The sequence below is a fragment of the Spermophilus citellus genome (assembly GCF_964194105.1).
Source record: "Spermophilus citellus genome assembly, chromosome: 9".
Taxonomy (NCBI): Eukaryota; Metazoa; Chordata; class Mammalia; order Rodentia; family Sciuridae; genus Spermophilus; species Spermophilus citellus.
This window is the reverse complement of record NC_138191.1, coordinates 20,326,737-20,343,454: the sequence shown is the minus strand read 5'-3', so window position 1 is coordinate 20,343,454 and position 16,718 is coordinate 20,326,737. Positions and strand designations below refer to the sequence as shown.

Sequence of the window (16,718 nt, the reverse complement as noted above, 5' to 3'; positions counted from 1 at the left end):
TGTGGTAGAGCACTAGCCTAGCACATGTGAGGTACTGAGTTCAATCCTCAGCACCACATAAAAATAAATAAGGTACTGTTGGGTCCATCTACAACTAAAAATATTTTCTAAAAAAGATTATGCTATGGGCTGGGGTTGTGACTCAGCAAGGCACTGGGTTCAATCCTCAGCACCACATATAAATAAATAAAATAAAGGTATTGTGTCCAACTACAAGAAAATAAATATTTTTAAAAGACTATACTATACACATCAATTGTAATAAAACATAACACATGTAGATTGTCCCCAAGCTATAAATTCAGGAGAGGATAGTTCTTTTAAAACTAAATATTTAAAAACCTAAGCATCTGGAACATGACATACCTAGTGAATATGAAATATTTCTGCACTCTTAACAAGCAAACTACTTTCAGAATACTGCTTATTTCTTATTTATGCTCTTTATTTGGACCACTGTTTTACATTACAAACATAAGTTATACAACTTACAAATATAGACAATACATGTTTTTAACTAACAAACAGTATAAAAGTAATTCAAGAATCATTTTTCTCCATCACTGATTGAGATCATGACTTTCAGACAGTGCTTCTCTCATGTTTAAACTATAGTTCTTTTATACAAATAGGAAAATATTGGCAAGATCTGTAACATCAAAATCAGAAAGTTGGCAAAAAACACATTCTCAGGTCCTCTTATAGGTAAGAGAGAGTAATCCTGTTTTTCTCAACAGGGAAAAATCAACCAGAGTAAGAAAAGATCAGGGCTAGCATTTCCTTCTAAAGACTTGTTTCCCCAAAAGGCATTAGAATCTAGGATGTAATCTTATCCCTCAATGTACCAAAATACAGTTGAAAAAGAATTTCCCCCTTCTCCTAGAGTCTTTTGTTAACTCAAACCGTCTTTCCCTAGTCTTTGTCCATTTGGAAGTTTCTATTTTTCTTTCAAAGGGAAAGACTATACAACTCAAAACAATTTTAGGTACAACATCTTTTCAAAGAATACCTAGTAATTTGGCTGAACTATATTTTTATGGCATTATAAACTATTTCTTCACCAGGACCACCACCAAAAGCCTTTTAAGAAGTACTATTACACAAAATGAAAGTTATTACAAAAACATATACATCAAAGTAGAAGGCCAATGGACAAAGTAGACAGCTTAGTAACAGATCCTTATTTATAAAACATTAAGATAAAGGCACTCTCAGCTGGGTGTGGTGGTACACACCTATAATCCCAGCAACTTGGTAGGCTGAGGCAGGAGAACTGTAAATATGAGGCCAGCTTCCACAACTAAGCAAGATCTTGTCTCAAATAAATAAAAAGGCTGGGTATGCGGCTTAATGGGAAACTGCCCCTGGTTTCAATGCCTAGTACAATAATTAATGATAAAGACACTCAAAAAAAGGGGTTGGTACCATCTGCAGTGGCACATGCCAGTAATCTCAGTGACTATACAGGCTGAGGCAGGAGGATTTAAGTTTGATGCCAGCCTCAGCAATTTACTGAGGCCCTATGCAACTTAATGAGACCCTGTCTCAAAAAAGGAGGGGGGGAGGCAGAGTTTGGGATGTAGCTCAATGACAAGGCATCCCTGGGTTCAAACATACCAGTACCCAAACATACACACATACACACATAAAGGTCTAGAAATTCAACTCAGTGGTAAAGTGTCTCTGGGTTTAATCCCCAGTATTTCTTTCTTCCTTTTTTTTTTTTTTTTTTAAATCCACTGGCTCCTGGATTTGTGCTAGGAATAGATAGCAAGCTCCATAATTCTGTTAACTGAAAAATCAGGACATTTTATAGCTTCTGGTCACAGGGCTCTATTAACTATTATCATATCCCTAGCAACTAGCAAATTACCCTGTTCTCATTCATCTGAAGCTTCAGTGTTGAAGAAACTAGTTTCTCTGCAGAAGAAAGCTAGAAACATAACAATATTTCCTCGTTTTGCTTTCCTTTGGTCAACTTTAGACTATTTTGATCAAATCGCTCACCAATTCATGCCTATATTCATACACCAAACAAACTTCAATAAGTCTTTATTATTCTTTCTTGCCAGTTAGGGCTAATTCCACTCATATATTCCTTCCTTCCTAATTATGTACTACTTTTAATAATTTTACAAAAATACCCTTTAAAATATGGGGTTCTAGGGGCTGGGGATGTGGCTCAAGCGGTAGCGCACATGCCTGGCATGCGTGCGGCCTGGGTTCAATCCTCAGCACCACATACAAACCAAAGATGTTGTGTCCGCCGATAACTTAAAAAAAAAAAAAAAAATCTCTCTCTCAAAAAAAAAATCTGGGGTTCTATTACATTATCAAATCTGTTTCCTCAGCCACATTCATTTCAACTGGAATATTTCACAACTGTACAGAGTATGTTTTGGGGTCAGCCCCCCACCTTGATTGCAGTTATGGGTGCATATGGTGTATTTATACATTAAACATGTTCATGTGCCAAACTAATATTCAAAATACAAAGACTAGGCTAAACAAAAATCATTTCTAACTATGGGAGCCTTAGTTTCTAGTCTCTTACCCTTTTGAAATACAAATATAAAACTGTACGGTTTCAATTTGCACTATCTTCCTCACCTAACCCAACAGATTCAACTGAAATCACTTTTTTTTTTTTGGGGGGGGGTCCTGGGGATTGAACTCAGGGTGCTTAGCCACTGAGCCACATCCCCAGCCCCTTTTAAATTTTTATTTAGAGACAAAGTCTCACTGAGCTGCTATGGCCTTGTTAAATTGTTGAGGCTGGCTTTGAACATGTGATCCTCCTGCCTCAGTCTACTGAGCCATTGGGACTACAGGCATGCACCACTGTGCCCAGCATGTCTTAAATATTATTTTTAAAAAATCAGATGAGATAGAAACGAACAAAAACTAAATAATGTTAAGAATTCTCTAAAAATGCGTTGTCTGTTTATGGAAATAATTTAAATTAATTGCTACTATTGGTTGTTTTCAGTTGTTTGTTAAAGGAGTAATTCTGGTCCACAATAAGATCTTTAATACTATCACACAACTTTTGGACATAAATTAGACATAAAGGCCTGAGCACCTCTTGAAAATTTAACTTTTATGAGAACAATCTTTATAGTTTTCATTCATTGACCTCTGCAGCATTTTTATCAAGAACTTCTCCTTGAAATTATATGCTTTGGTGTTTCTCTCTTCACTACTATTTTTAATGTTCTCTTCAAGGTACTCCTTCCTTTACCACATATAAACTGATGACTCCTTTCTGAATTCCAAGCCTTTATTTCTACTCATTTCAGAAAATCTATAAACTTGATTAAAAAAAAAATTGCTCTCCACAAGCCTACCCTTTAAAGATAATCATTCTTTAATATTTAGGCCTTACATATTTTCTTCAACTTCAGATAACAATCTAATGAAAAACAACAGATTTTCACAATATATTTATTTATTTTTAAATATTTATTTTTTTATTTTTATTTTTTTTTTAGTTTTCGGCGGACACAATATCTTTGTTTGTATGTGGTGCTGAGGATCGAACCTGGGCTGCACGCATGCCAGGCGAGTGCGCTACCGCTTGAGCCACATCCCCAGCCCCTATATTTATTTATTTTTTGATACTTGTGACTGAACCTGCTAGTCAAGTGCTCTACCATTGAAGTACATCCCTATTCCATTTTATTTTTAAACAGGGCCTTGCTAAGTTGCTCAGGCTGACTTCAAATTTGCCATTCTCCTACCTCAGCCTCTTAAGTCACTAAAATTACAGGCATGTGCCACCATGCCTGGTTTCATAATACATTTCTAATTTCAAAAAGGTCCCAACTAAATGTTCCTATTCCTGTGATCAACAACGTGTGGCCAACAGGATTCTCTATAGGCTTATCTTCACATTTAAATGGTACCAAATGTTTACTTTTACCATTAAAAACATCTAATGCTTGTTTCTCCATTTATACACCAGCTTTTATCTTTTGTAGTCTTCTCAATCCTTAACCTATCCCTCAAGTGAATACATTATTTTCAAATCTAAAGTAATAAAGCTATCTCACTTCTGAAAAACAAAATCCATTAAGCCCTTGTGATGCCTCTCCTACAGAAGAATGTCACATACCCTGAACCCTTCAGAACCTAACTCCAAGAAGGCTCCTCTTCCAGTTACTCTCTCCATGCCATAAAACTGCATTTTCTACTCTGTTCATTACTGGACTATTCAATATACACTATGTGCTTTCAGATCGCCCTGAATCTATTAATTTTGTTACCTCTATAAGACACCGTATTAATAAAGTGTTACCCATCTTCAAATGTCTTTCCCTCTTGAGAAAACTGCTCCAGTTATTCTCTTCACATTTTCTCTCTTTAGCCTACATTAACTGACACTTTGTAATAAATTGCTCTAAATCCTAAGTCCATTATTGCCTTGTTCATTCATCATATTTTGGTGGTACTGGGGATTGAACCTAGAGCTCCATGCCTGCTAGGCAAACGCTCTACCACTAAGTTACATCCCCAGTTCCTATTCATTATCATATTCCAGCATCAGCAATACCTAACAATATAGTAAGCATGATAACCATTCATTCATAAATATGTACTAAATATGTAGCTAGTGGCAGCATTAAGTATTGGATGCAAAACAAGTTTCCTTCTAAATGAAGCTAACAACATTTTAAAGGATGGAAAGAAGGAAATGGAGATGCTAATATCAAATATCACCTAAGTTCCAAAGACCCCTATATAAAGAATACAATGAAGCCTTCTGGGTATCATTTAAACATAAGATAAGCCTATAGATAATGGACTTGGTCTATCCAGTTGACCAACCTTTGTTGTTCACAAGAATAGGAACATTTAGTTGGGACCTTTTTGAAATCAGAAATGTATTGTGAAAGCAGGGGTAACCAGGTATTGAACCCAAGGGCTCGTAACCACTGAACCACATCCCCAGCACTTTTTTGGAGACAGGGTCTCACTAGGCTGCTTATAGCCTAGCTTAGTTTTTGAGGCTGGCTTTGAACCTGTGAGCCTCCTGCCTCAGCCTCTCAAGCCACTGGGATTACAGGTGTGCACCACCATGACTGATGAAAAGTTTTAAAGTAGTACATGTGGAACTTCTCTATGAGACCAATAAGTCAAGAGTTGAGCATGTATCAGTATAATCTTTTGTACCAAATCAGTTTTGGTCATAAATACTGTCCTGGCCTAATAAGAGACCATAAATAAATGTTACTATTTTCATACTAAATACCCACAAAATAAGTTTTACAAAGAAATTAAGATTTTATATTTGGGCTGGACACATTGGCACATGCCTATAATCCCAGTAATTTGGGAGCCTGAGGCAAGAGGATCTCAAGTTCAAGTCCAACTGGGCAACTGAGCAAGACCCTGTGTCAAAATAATAAATAAAAAGGGTGGCGGCTGTAGCTCAGTAGTGGGGTGTCCCTGGATTCAATCCACAACACTATAAAAAGACACATGTATTGTTTTGAACAATAATTACAGAATCCAGAATTACAGAATTGATTCTTAAAACTCAAACCTACCTCGCAGTGATAATCAAATATTGCACTTTCAGTAGTATTTGCTGATTCTTCTTTTTCAGCACACGTTTCAAAGGATGAAAGTTGCTAGTATTAAAAAAAAGAGCGAGAGAAAAATGATCTACCAAGCTAATAAAGAATACAACTGCTGCTGCACCGGGCAATCTCACAGTACAGCACTGAAGAAAACAAAGACTACTAGCAGCGTTGGGAAGTGCTCTTTCAAAGCTGTTGAGTAGGCACAAACTTCTTGTTTCAGATCAAGTGTTGTGTCTTCAACTTAAGTGTACTCTTCTTTGGTCTTGTTGGTTGTTACGAGGTTTGTTCCTTGCCTGATCTGAACTTGAAGCAGCAGTTTCAGGTGGTAAAGTCTGTTCTGTTACACTTCATACTAGAGGCAAAAAAATGAAGACTTTAAGTATAATATACACAAAAGGATCAGTAACAGAACAGGAAGCGAGGCAAACCTCATTAACATAGAATCACTGGTCAAGCAAATAATTTAGGAAACTTGGAATTGTTCAAATAATGATTACTTCCTTCTCTGGCATCGCATACCCAAGATGTCAAGTTATTCCACAGTCCATCCTTAACTTCCCACTCGCATGTAAGCTGGAAGTTACATAGCATAATATTTAATACAGATCATTTTATAAGCAACTAGCACTGTATTAGGTTTTCTGAAAAATACAAAAGAACTTCCTCCCATTAGAGCCTACAATCTTGCTGAGAAGAGCCAGAATACAGGATTAAAATACCCAAAATTATTTTGCTTATCTAATATTTGGGTACCTACATATCATATACTATACTAAAAATAGTTTGTTCACAACTGTGTGAGCATCAAAACAACATGGTGAGCATAAAGAAGGCATAAAATTTGAACTGAACTTGGAAAACCAAGCAGAATTCTAGGAGAGAATAAATAGCTGAGTATTCTAGGGACAAAAATACCACATATGCCAATCCAGAATATGCCACTAAATTCTAAGTTCCTTGAGAGCAGGGGCAGTGTGTTAAATTATTATTATTATTTTAAGACTGGTACTAAGTTTTCTTCTGAATGACTACAGCAACAAGTATGGCTTGTTTCAGAGGAAATCAATAGACTGACTAACTGGGCTAGAACAGTGGATTTGGTCAAAGTGAAATAGATATGTTGTGTGACAGGTGTAGTCAAGTCAAAATATAAAACATTTCAACTTGATGTTAACAAGAAACAGCCTTAGTTCTTTGTAAAAGGAGTAATAAGTCTTGAACTCCTACTGCAGATGATTTATTGAAGGAAGCAAATCTCAGATCTAAGTTGTTGCAGTAAGTAGATGAGAAATGTTCACAAAAAATATAATTGTAAGTAAAAATCACCAAATTCTGCTTTGTGATATTTTGCACCGACTCTTAGTGTTAACAGTTCCGTTAACTGGAAAAAAAAAAAAAGTTTTTTTTTGTTTTTGTTTTTTGTATGTTTGTTTGGGGATTAGACCCAGGGGCACTTAACCACTGAGCCATATCCCCAACTCTTTTTCTCTTTTTATTTTGAGACAGGATCTTGTTAAGTTGCTGAGGCTGGTCTTGAACTTGTAATCCTCCTGCCTCACCTTCTCAAATTGCTGGGATTACAGGCATGAAAGAGAGTTCGGAAGAAAATTTGTTTTAAACGTTGCCAGGCTGGACTAAAACTCCTAAATTCAAATGATCCTACAGACACTTGAGCCTCCCAAGTAGCTGGGTTTACAGGTGTGGGCCACCAAGCCCAGCAACTAAATTGATTTACACAGGAAGAAGAAAAAGGTGGACATGCTGAGAGATGGATATCATATTCGTTTTAAAAACCAGAAATAAGAATGGCTATTAGGAGGCTGGGTATGGTGGTTCACACCAAGATGTGTCTTATACCTTTCCCTTTTTCTTTGAGACAGGGCCTGAGTAGCTAAGGCTGACCTGGAACTTGGGATCCTCTTGCCTTAGCCTCCTGAGTTGCGGAGATTACAGGTATGTGCCATAATAACCAGCTTCCATTTTAACTTTCTGCTGTTTTCCAGTTCTCCTAGATGTGTTTAAGGATTGGGGGAAAAAATAAACCTAACTCTTGAAATATTCCTGAACTTTTTCTTTACTCATATGTATCTTCCCATAAAGAACATAATTTTGCCATCTTCAAGATGACAAGGCCTTTCTTGACCATTCCAGCACAGACTCATTACCTTCTTTCTTAACTCCTACTAAGAGAGACAGCAATATGAAGTGCCTACATCAATTTTTTTGGTACCAAATCATTTCTACACTTTATTTCAAGTTTATGTACCTTGTTCTGATTACTGGGCTCACACTTACTAGGCATGTGCTCTAGTACTCAACATCTCTAACTCTTATATTTCAAATTTCTGAGAGGCAAACCGAAGCTTATTTCTCTATCACTGATTCTTTTAGCTATAACCCACTGCTACACAACAGAAACTAATAAAGTAAAAAGGCAATTAACCCATAATAGGACAAAGGACACCACAATTCAATGTAAATAGTTCTATCAGTGTTAAATGAAGTCTTAATTATCCAATCAAGAAATAATCTCAGGGCTGGGGTTGCGGCTCAGTGGTAGAACACTTGCCTACCATGTGTGAGGCACTGGGCTGGATCCTCAGCACCACATTAAAGAGGGAGGGAGAGAGGGAGAGAGGGAGGGAGAGAGGGAAAGAGGGAGGGAGGGAGGGAGGGAGGGAGAGAGGGAGGGAGGGAGGGAGGGAGGGAGGGAGGGAGGGAGGGAGAGTATCTCAGCCAGATGTGGTGGTACATTCCAGCAACTAAGGAGGCTGAGAAAGGAGGAAGGCAAGTTTCAGGTTAATTCTCAGCAACTTAACCAGAACCTCTCTCTTAAAAAACAAACGAAACAAAACAAACCATAAGGCTGGGGACATAGCTCAGTGATGGAGTGCCCTAGATTCAATCCCCAATAACAAACAAAACAAATAATCTCTTCTTTTAAAAATGTAGGCCTGATATAGAGATTTTATCTTAATACCTTAGTTTCCAAGGAAATATTTAAGACTGGGTGTATTACAGGAAAAAAATGTCAAAAGAAATAATTTGCCAGGCATGGTAGCACAAGCCTATAAATCCAGCAAGTCAGGAGACCATTGCAGGAGAACACAATTTGAGGCCAGCCTAGCAATTTGGCAAAACCCTAAGTAACCTAATGAGAGACTCTCAGATAAAAAAATAAAAATAAAATAAAAAGGGCTGGGTGCCATGATGCATGCTTGTATTCCTAGTGACTCAGGAGGCTATAGCAGGAGGATTGGCAATTCAAGGCTGGCCCCAGTAATTTAGCAAGAACCTCAGCTACTTAGTGAGACTGTCTGAAAATTAAAAACAACAAAAAAAGTGCTGGAAGTGTAGTTAGTGGTAAAGCACCCTGGATTCAACTAATACAAAGGGGGGGGGGAGATCATTTAAGACTTGAACTGAGGTTGGGGATATAGCTCAGTGGTAGAGTGCTTGCCTCGAAAGCAAGGTCCTGAGTTCAATTTTCAACACCTGCCCACCCCCCAAAAAACCCTTGAACTGCATTAACCCAATCTAGAGTGTTGTATATTAAACTATCAAGCTTGTCATCTAGTAACACAAATAAGAAACTTGTTGAGCCTAAAATGTGCAGAGCCAATCGCCAATAATTGAGTGCTAAATTAATATCTTTACAGCCATAAGATTTCTTTATGGGGAAGATACAATATTAGGAATGGAACCCAGTGATGTTTATCTCTGAGCTATAGCTCCTGCTCATTTTATTTTGAGTCAGGTTTCACTAAATTGCTTAGGTTGGCTGAGAACTTGCAACCTCATATCCTAGTCTCTGGAGTAGCTGGGATTATAGGCACGTGTCATCACATGAAAAATAGCTATGAGATTTTTATAGTTAACTAAATGTTCTTCAATCAAATTAACATTGAGGAACTTCAAGGTATTGGTAAAGGCCTTTAAATAAAATTGGTAACCACTCATATCAAATTATTAACTTTTAGCAGGATGTGGTGGTAGACACCTGTAATCCCAGCGGCCTGGGAGGCTGAAGCAGGAGGATCATAAAGTGAGTTCAAAGCCAGCCTCTGCAAAGGCAAGGCACTAAGCAACTCAGTGAGACCGTGTCTCTAAATAAAATACAAAATAGGGCTGGGGATATGGCTCAGTGGTCAAGTGCCCCTGAGTTCAATCCCCAATATGAAACAAACAAAAAAACCTTCTATCAGCTGTATACTGACAACTTCTTTTGACTTCATACTCTCAACATAAATGGATCACCCTTCATCCCCTCTATTGAAGAGTAGGGAATAACCTTACATAGTGGCCAAGTAGCCTGTAATTCCAGCTACTTGGGAGGTTGAGGCATAAGATTTCAAGTTTGAAGTCAGCCTGGGAAAAACAGTGAGACCCTGCCTCAAAACAAACACCAAACAAAAATCAGAAAGCACAGAGAAATAGCAGGAAACAACTGAACAGTCTTCCTGATTGCTAAGCAGTTAACTCCTTTTCCCTTTGCTCAACATGGAAAAGCATCATTATCATCAATGTCACATTGTTTCAGGAGGTAAAGCTAATTTCTTAATCCAAATGATTATTTTGTATGGCACCTGGCTTAAAATTATCACCACCTGTTTTTTATTTACCAGCTTCCTTAGCTGGTTTATTTCAAAGGCCTAGCAGAAACTAGGGATTATAGCAGGCATGAATACACGATGAGTGAATATATTCATGTATTAGGAAATCCATCTAAAATATATTACACAGGTACGGTGATGCACACCAGTAATCCAGTGACTCTGGAGGCTGAGGCAGAAGCATAAGTTCAAGGCAAACCTCAGTACCCTAGGGAGACCTGGTCTCAAAATAATAAAAAGCGGTGGAGATGTAGTGGTAAAGAATCCCCGAGTTCCACCCTCAATACCAGGGGTCAGAGGGAAGTATTACACTATCACATATATCATTTTAGCAAATTATTCTAAAGACATGACAGTACTCACTTGTGGGGACTGTTAATGAAAGGCTGAACTAGACTACAAATCTCCCCACCTAACCCATTTGAGTATCTTCTTCTTTTGTAGACATGCAAAGGCCCAAGTAGGTCAAGTTCTCCCTTGACTGGCATTTCACTGAGCACCATATTTGTATTTTTCAGATGGACACAGAGATATATGCCTCTAATCCCAGCAACTCAGGAGGCTGAGGCAGAAGGATCAAAAGTTCAAGGCCAGCCTAAGCAGATTAGTGAGAACCTGTCTCAAAAAAAAAAAAAAAAAAAAGGGCCGGGGATGTAGGTCATTGGTAGGGAGCCCCTGTGTATAATACACACACACAAATTTAATTGGGGGGGGGGGGTTATAACTAATACTCTTGCCTTCATAGTTCATATTTCTTGATGCATTGACCTGCATCACATCAAGCATAACACTTAATAGGTTTTATTTCATTTCTATTTCGGAATCTAAGGTATACAAAGTTTAGCCAATTAAAACAATCTAGGGGCTGGAGTTGTGGCTCATCAGTAGAGTGCTTGCCTTGCACATTCAAGACCCTGGGTCTTGAATGAATAAGTGAAATAAAGGTATTGTGTCCAACTACAACAACAACAACAAAATAAATATATAAAAGACCAATCTAAGTTGTCATCCACTGAGTGAAAATATACGAATCAAATCAATGCAGAGCTAGCCTTTTGTATACATTTAATAGTAACGACCATAGTGAATTATTATCTGAAGAGATATTAAGATTTAAAATAATGTATCTATCATTTAACTACTGTTATATTCAGTATGCCTGAAGTAGGACAAATGCCAGTGGAGTTCTTGAAGCTTAAGAAATGCTCCACATTAGAAAACAATGTATTGGCCAAGCACAGTGGTGCATGTCTGTAATCCCAGCAACTCAGAAGGCTGAGGCAGGAGGATTCCCAGTTTGAGACCAATCTCAGCAACTTAGTGAGGTCCTAGGGAGACCCTGTCTTTAAAAGGTTTAGGGATGTGGCTCAGTGGTTAAGCACCCTGGGTTCAATCCAGGTACAAAAAACCCAAAACAAACAAACCAATGTGTTGTCTAACAAAAATTTATTGCAAGTTACACTCAACTTTTAAAATTTTTCTGGTAGCCATATTAAAGTCAAAATAAACAGATGAAATTAATTTTAAGTGGGACGCAGTGGTGTGCACCTGTAATCTCAGCAACTTGTAAGACTGGGGAAGAAGGACCACAATTAGAGGCCAGTTTAGCAACTTAAGGAGATCCTGTCTTTAAAAAAAAAAAAAAAAAAAAAAGCAGGGGTGGGGGGGGAACCATGAGCTGCTGGAGATGTAGCTCAGCGGAAGTATCCTCTGGATTCAATTCTCAAAACAATAATCATAAATAATTATAATTAAATGTCTTATTTAACCAATTATATCCAAAGTGCTATCATTGTCCATGTGTACTCAAAGAAACATTTTCATTCCTTGAAATCTGTTATTTTAAACTACAGCATACTTCCATTCTGACAAATCATATTTTAAGTGATTCATATGCGCTAACCTGAGGATTATTAAAAAAACAACAACAAAAAAACCAAAAACATGCTGCATTAGCAAAAGTAAGGCTATGAGGCAAAGATTTTCTGTAGTAAAAGGAGACAATATTGGTCACAGGAGCTAGTAGTTAACTAAATTGGGGAAGCAGAAATGCAAATAACTGGTTATATACTGGCTACAGGTGAAAATAAAAGGATAGTATGTCTGTGCAAAGTGAAAAAGAAAAACTGCTGATCAATTTATTTTCAACTTCCCGTTAACATTTTACCTCAGCATAAAGGTCATATTTTTAATTTTTTTGTATTGTTTTATTTTTAACCAGGTATTCACATGCAAATAGAAAACATTCTGGTGCATGCCTATAATCCCAGGGGCTCAAAAGGTTGAGTGTCCCTGCTTTCAATCCCTGGAACCCCATCCCCAATAAGAAAACATTCTAATTATTAAGATAAAGGAATTACTTAAATCCTGATTGGACAAAAAGGAATTTAACATCAATGATGGGATTCAAGAAAAAACAAAAACTTCCACAAGTTTCATTTCCACATTCCACACTTGAGACATTCTAGTTAGAATATCTTATGAAAGTTTTTCTAGCTGTAGTAATTTTTTTTTTTTGGGGGGGGGAGTTAGAGTTTACCCAGGATTGAACTCAGGGGCACTCACCACTCAGCCACATCCCCAGCCCTATTTTTTTTAATGATTTATTTTATACCTTTATTTTATTTATTTATTTTTATGTGGTGCTGAGAATTGAACCCAGGGCCTCACATGTGCTAGAGAGCACTCCACCGCTGAGCCACAATCCAATCCCACCCTAGCCCTATTTTTAAAGACAGAGTCTGAGTTGCTTAGCCCTTCTCTTGTGCTAAGGCTGACTTTGAACTCATGATCCTCCTGCCTCAGCCTCCAGAGCTGCTGGGATTACTAGTGAGGGCAGCCTCCACTAGCAGCTGTGTTAATTCTTTACCATAACATTCTAAATGTTTTTAAGAACTTTCCTTAAGACAGTTTGAGTTAAAAATCTCAAAAGTGGTTCTCCCCCTTGTTTTTGGAAGACAAAGCTAAGAAGGCACATCAAATCTTTGTATATTTAATAAGATCAAGGTTTTTAAAAATTTTCATTTGTCAATATAGTCCCCAAACTCCAACTCCTCAAAAATTCATCTTCAGGAGGCTGAGGTAGGAGAATTGCCATGCAGCTCAGCAATCTAGGGAGCTTGCCTCAAAATTGGGGGGGGGGGGAAGTCCCCAAAGTGCAGAGGATGTGGTTCAGGTGAATCTCCCCCTGGTTCAATACTTAGCACCAAAAAACAAAACAAAACAAAAAAACCTATCCAAAAGGAATTTCTGTGTTTCAACTACCTTGTTAAAAAGCATGGCCTTCACTGCCATGAGAATATACTCAATGCCACTGAACTGCACACTTAAAAGTGATAAATACAGGAAATGTATATCTAACCACAAATTAAACAGAAAAAGTATAATTCTGTGAGGTGTCTTTAGGGGGAGGAAGGGGATATGGGTGGGATAAAACAAACACATCAGCTTTCACACAATTTTCATTCGCCAGGAAATTACCAGAATTTTCAACCACACTCTTTAAAGGTCACACTTGGTAAGTCAGACCTTATTTACAAAAGAAGAAAACCTATCTTCTGTGTCTCAAATACTTTACTTTTCAACTCAGCTGCTATAAATACTCATCTCCATGGTAAACATCCAGAGCAGCTGCAAAACCAAACTACTACCATCTCTTTCATTTCGGTTCTAGAACTAAAAGAAGATTAGTTATCTATATTTTATAACTCTGGTATATATACAAGTATATAAATCCTCTACTTATCCACACCAGCGTATTAAATCACCCCTCAATGTACTGAGGATGCACCTTCTTGTAATTCAAAATGAAAATCAGCATTTTGCAGAGTAGCTTGTATTAGTGGTTATAATTTGGAACCTACCACTAATATGGCATTATGTAAAAATGTGAATACGTAACAAAAAAAAATAATAATAATTTGGAACCTACATTAAAAAAAAGTAGGTTGGTAGCCCTGGCTGCAAACGGCCAGTTCACATCAGCCTAATAAAATTTTAGTTTCTCCAAAGAAATAGATTTAACCACAGAACCTTTGGACAATCTCCCTCCCTCTCTGCCTTCTCCAAGCTGTTTAAAAGACCACCACATTCTTTCAAACATTTTAGATACAAAAAAAGGAAATTAACTCGCCCAAAAACGTTTATTCTTTTTTTGCAGTGAGAAGTCTGTTTTAGGAAGCTTTACCTGTCTCACTTGTGAGTCAAACAAGACAGCAGCCATCTGGGTGTTTCTAAAGAAAACCTTTAAAACAAAACAAAACCCGCCCAATCAAGATTTCGTATTGATAAAACATCAGATGGCAAAAACTTCGCATGGGTCTCCAACTGCGGCTGTGAAAAAAACCAACTCTACATAGAATGACGAAGCCAAGCGGTTCATTGCACAATGTGGGCCAGCGCTTGCAACACATGAGCCAGAAGAGGTGGTAGTGAAAACACCACCAAACTTAGGGCCCATGCCGTTTCCCCAAAGATAGAGGGGTGAGAGCCACGAGCCTAAAAGAGTAGGGGCTGGTTCTCTTCCTCAAGAAGCCAAAGGGGAGCCGAATAGAGGAGGGCTGGATGTTGAGACCCATCTCTAGGTGACTGAAGGAGGGATGTCAATTCTGCGGCGCTAGTGTCAGCTGTGAGGGAAGATTTCCCTAAGCACTTCCCCTAGATGGAGTGGGGTCTCAGTCCACACACACAAAGAAGGCGCCACTGCCGCACTGCGCTCTGGTACTCGTAGTCAGATCCCCAAACAGGTGACGGGGAAAAAAACCCCACACAATCCACAGACAAGAGCAGGCCCTTCTCCACTGCCTTTGCTCTTCCACCCTCACACAAAGGACCGCGCCACCACCCCCACGCCCCGCCCGCCGGGACTTGTAGTTCCCGTTTCCCCGGCCAAGCCGCAAAGGGAAGTGGGCCGACTACAGCTCCCAACAGCCTCCGCGCCCGAGCCCCGCACCCTCTGCCTCCATCTTGGCTGCGGTCGGAGCCTCCATTTTCGCTCCCTCCCCCCACTTTAGTCACCACCACCACTACCCCCACGCGCGCCCCTCAGGCCTCAACTCCTCGCTAAGGCTCTGTGGCCTGACAACAAGTCTAGACGGTTGGACGAGGGAAGAATTGAAAAGCCTGGGGTAGAAACTCAGGGTGAGATCTTCTCTACTCGGAGCTCTAGAGATGCCCACCTTGACTCAGAAGTCTCTCCCGTTAGTCTTCGTTTCCTCATCCGCCCTTAACCTGGCTTCCTGCTACCCCTAATTAGACCCTGAGGTCGTACTCACCCCAACAGCTCAGCGCCCCCTCTCCAGCGCCGCCATAAGCAGCACGGCCCGGTACGTAGGAATAAATCTCGCTTCTCTCGCGAGAGTTGCAGGCTCCGAGCGCGTGCACGGGAAGGTGGTGAGAGGGGGAGCGTACTACTAGTACGCTTGCGCACAGGAGCCGAGTGACGCCAACCAGGGCGCTGAGTTTAGCCACAACCAAGATGGTAGCTACGTTCTCCTACATCCCCTCCCCGTGTACTGCGGGGAGCAATCTCGGTGTTTACTGGCTCCGCTGGGACGGTAGGGGTAGAGGCAAGGTGGCAGGTGACTTTAGGCGTCTCTAGCCTTTGCAAGGCTGAATATGTTCTAGGCAGCGAGACTGGCGTATACCTTAAGGGCGAACAGTTTTTGAGGGTATATCCTGGAGTGTCATAAAAAAAGATTTCTCTAACCAGCGATAATCCAGAAGTCCTCAAACGCGAGTTTGTCTTCACTCACTGGGGAAGCAAGCATTCCTCGTCTTCTACATTAGAGTAGAATTAGTTTAGTATAGAGTCAGAATTATGGTAAAGTAATTTGGAAGTTTGAGACCTTTGTCTTCCACAGATTACATTGCTTGCAACAGAGTGAGCAAGGCTGCATAATCACTTAAAAACAAAACAAAGAAACCCAATACTCCTTCAACTGACCTTCCTAGCCACCGCAGGTTTTTCTCATATATCAGGTAATCAAAAGTAATTGAAAGATTTAAGTTAGAGCAAAGGAATTACTCATCCGGAGAAAGAGAAGGGAGATGGTTAACTCTGGTCACCGAAAAGTTCAATGGTTTATCAAACAATAAATCCTTCTCTGATGAGAGGAATGCTTTCACAGATCCACTGTCTCTCTGGCTGGACTGGGCGGTATTAAATAATGAGAGTCACTGCCCTGAAGAACTTTCCCACTCACTGCTTTTGTTTAAAGAGTAAAATACCCCGCGGCCAGATAACTTCCTAGGCATATTTGAAGTTTGTTATTCGGAGAAACTTCAGACTTCTGCAGGCAGGCATATCTCTGAAGGAAAAAATTGCATCAATCTACAAGTTGTAGAGTAAGCCACCAATGCAAACAGAGGTTTTCTTTCTTTATCTGATCAGGAAAGATCTCTTCTGAGGAAGAAGAGATAAGAGATCTGACACCTGGTCCAGGCAAAGATTACCACTGATCTTCTGAGGGCTGCTACCTGAGAAACTGCTTATAAGATAGCCTTTGATTGCCACTAAGGT

The 16,718-nt window shown here is 39.2% G+C and overlaps 1 protein-coding gene across 3 annotated transcripts in view; it reads right to left on the bottom strand.

Annotated features, from left to right (window-relative positions):
• The window catches only part of CSDE1 (cold shock domain containing E1), a 40,188-nt gene extending 24,562 nt beyond the window's left edge, over positions 1-15,626 (bottom strand). For all 3 annotated transcript variants that reach the window (XM_081307911.1, XM_081307912.1, XM_081307913.1), the window contains exons 1-2: positions 15,472-15,626; positions 5,550-5,937 (exon numbers count right to left, since the gene is read on the bottom strand). The gene's annotated coding sequence lies outside the window, so the exon portion shown is untranslated. The remainder of the gene's footprint in view (positions 1-5,549; positions 5,938-15,471) is intronic.
• Between the last annotated feature and the right edge of the window lie 1,092 nt (positions 15,627-16,718).